Source organism: Schistocerca americana, chromosome 3, assembly GCF_021461395.2.
Source record: "Schistocerca americana isolate TAMUIC-IGC-003095 chromosome 3, iqSchAmer2.1, whole genome shotgun sequence".
NCBI classification, from domain to species: Eukaryota; Metazoa; Arthropoda; class Insecta; order Orthoptera; family Acrididae; genus Schistocerca; species Schistocerca americana.
Genome location: NC_060121.1, coordinates 882,928,987 through 882,931,818, shown reverse-complemented (window position 1 = coordinate 882,931,818; position 2,832 = coordinate 882,928,987). Strand labels below are relative to the sequence as shown.

Here is a 2,832-nt window from a genome sequence, read left to right as displayed (position 1 = left end):
TCATCAGAAAACACAACAGACCTCCACCCTGGCTGCCAGTGAGCTCTTGCTTGACACCATTGAAGTGGCAAATGGCGGAGGTTTGGGGTCAGTGGAATGCACGCTACAGGGCGTCTGTCTCTGGGCTGTCCTTGAAATAACCGAATTGTAACAGTTCGTTGTCACAGTGGTGCCAACCGCTGCTGCAGATGCAGTATAATGCGCCAGAACCATACACAGAACACGATGACCTTCTCTCTAGGTAGTACCACGTCCGGAGCCCGGTCTTCTTGCGATCGTACATTCTCGTGACCACCGCCGCCAGCAGTCATGTACATTTGCTACATTCCCGCCAAATCTTTCTGCAGTGTCGCAGAAGGTACACCCCGTTTATACAGCTTCTCGTAGCTCTATTACACGATCTGGTTCAAGCTCACTGAGGTGTTGATAGTGGCGGCTTTGTCACCTTAAAGGCATTCTTGACTAACATCAGCTCACCACGTCCAATCTCAAAGGTAACTGACGCTCACGACCGGTACAGCGTGTATTTAAACTTAAAGCAAACCTGATTTGAATCCTCATAGTGGTGCTACTAGCGCGAAATTTGAATAAGCAACATCTTTCAGATGTAGAAACACGCCTACCAACTTTCGCTTTTGTCGCACAACTCCATCTTTGTGTTGTGAATTTTTTCCGTCAGTGCATATGTGCCTTGACGACAGATAATGATCTCTTCGGTGTGGATACCCTCGTTTTCGATCTGTTGCGCGAATCTGGGGAGGCTGCGAACAATGAAGATAATGGATCAGGGACATTACGTATGTAATATGCTACATGTGGGAATTTGGGTTAGACTGGAGGCGTGTTCGAATAGCCGAAGCGATGCCAGCACGGTAGCTCAGCGTGTTCGGTCAGAGGGCCGGTTGGCATCTGTAATAAAAAAAACTGAGTGGAAGGATCAACCACCGAACTTGAACAGGATGTCTTGCGATGTCCGCAACGACCAAACACAACGATCAATGACGAACAAAATGAAAAAAAAGTGGTTAAGGCGGCCACACTCCAGACGTGGGAAGTCGCGGTTGGAGTACCAATCCAGCACGAATTTTTCACCTGTCGCCATCTGATTTATTCTCTTTCGTCTTGTATATACGGCTGCAGAATCATGAATGTCCGAAAAAACAGCCACCACACATATAAAGATAAGGATGTAATTGTATGCGTCTTCTTAAGTCTCCACATCACTGGAATTGCTAATTCACGACCAGACTCCCGAAATGATTTCTTGGGGCTAAGTGTGAGAGACTCTTTCACAATTTGCACACGTTTTTCAGTCACTCCTGGTCGTCTTGACGAATGGTGTTTATATGGAGCACTTGTCAGAAAAAACTTTTGCGTTGCTCTTTCATTTAATCTATTATCTATTTATAAGCTGAATGTAACAAAGTCTTAAAACCGCAATATTAATTTTGAAACACCAGGTATAGTTATTGCATCAATAAAAAAAAGGCCATAAGAGCATTATTTATAGTACTGTGACGGTGGGGGTAAAATTACAATTACTAATATGCACATTCTTTTCATTTTCGTCCAACAGCGGCACTGTGCAATGAATCGAAATTACAAGTTACATGTCGCAATTAATTTTCTATACAATTTGAACTTGTTGCGTTAGCCCTCCAACACACCTGAGGCTTGATAAATCCGTTTCGGTCATTTAAAATGTTCGACGAGGATGGGATTCGAACCCACGCGTGCAGAGCACATTGGATTAGCAGTCCAACGCCTTAACCACTCGGCCACCTCGTCGTACGCTATATTGCGCTCCGAAGCGCGCCATCTTGCTTGTACATTTGGCCGTATCGTTGCTTTATTTCAGTGTCAGCAGATGCACGAGAATAGAGCTTGCAGTAAATGAAGATGACCTCTCAGTCCTTTGGCACTAAAATTATACAACACTGTCTCCATCAAACATACTGCCGAGTTTTGAAACGATGCAGCAGTCTCCCCAATATGGCGCACACAGTCGATGCATCGGCCACGATGTTCGTCGCACAAATGATGAACTAGCGTAATGTTTATTGCGGTTTCACTAGTTTTCGTTACATATTTCAGTCTGTATGAGATCACACTGCCCACGTAGTCCTAGTAAGCTGAGGATGATTTGGCCATAAATAGCATGAATGGACAGCATAATTCGTAATAAGGTTAAAAATATTTTAAAAAGTTAGGTTAACGGTTTCAGTGCTTACTGTTCATATTAGAAATGTTTGCATAAATAGTCACTGATGTATTTGATTTTTGAGACATCACGTGCTTTGTATTACTTCCTTTCCTAATATTATAAATAAATAAACAATACTGTTTAGACTAGATGAACAATATAACTCTGATGCGCCGAAGTTGGGAAACACCAAGGAACATAGAATAAAACACGATGCTCAATGGATTTGTTCTTTATACTGATGACATCACCATCACTGTAACTGGAAATGAATGAGAGAGCCTAGTGCAATAAATAAAAACACCTTAGAATATGCAGCATCTGATTTAAAGGTAATCAATTAGTTATAAAATAAGAAAGAATTCAAAATATAGTTTTCAGCTTACTACGTAAATCTGACAGCGATTGTATGTCCGTTAAACTGTTGTGTGTAAAGTTATAATTCAAATTCATTTAGAACCATCAGCCAGACTCTCAACTATAAACAGGCACATTTTTTTAATGTAAACTTACAGAACCAATGTATGTGTGAGTGAAAATAAGCTTAAATTTTATTACGAGTTTTTTTCATAGTTACAGAACAGGCTTCACACTGTTCAGGATTAACTCTTGCAGATATAAGAAAACGG

At 41.5% G+C, this 2,832-nt stretch overlaps 1 non-coding gene across 1 annotated transcript; it reads right to left on the bottom strand.

Moving 5' to 3' along the window:
• Nucleotides 1-1,706: 1,706 nt before the first annotated feature.
• On the bottom strand, nt 1,707-1,788 carry Trnas-gcu. Its single transcript has one exon. It is a non-coding gene; the product is annotated as a tRNA-Ser (tRNA).
• Between the last annotated feature and the right edge of the window lie 1,044 nt (nt 1,789-2,832).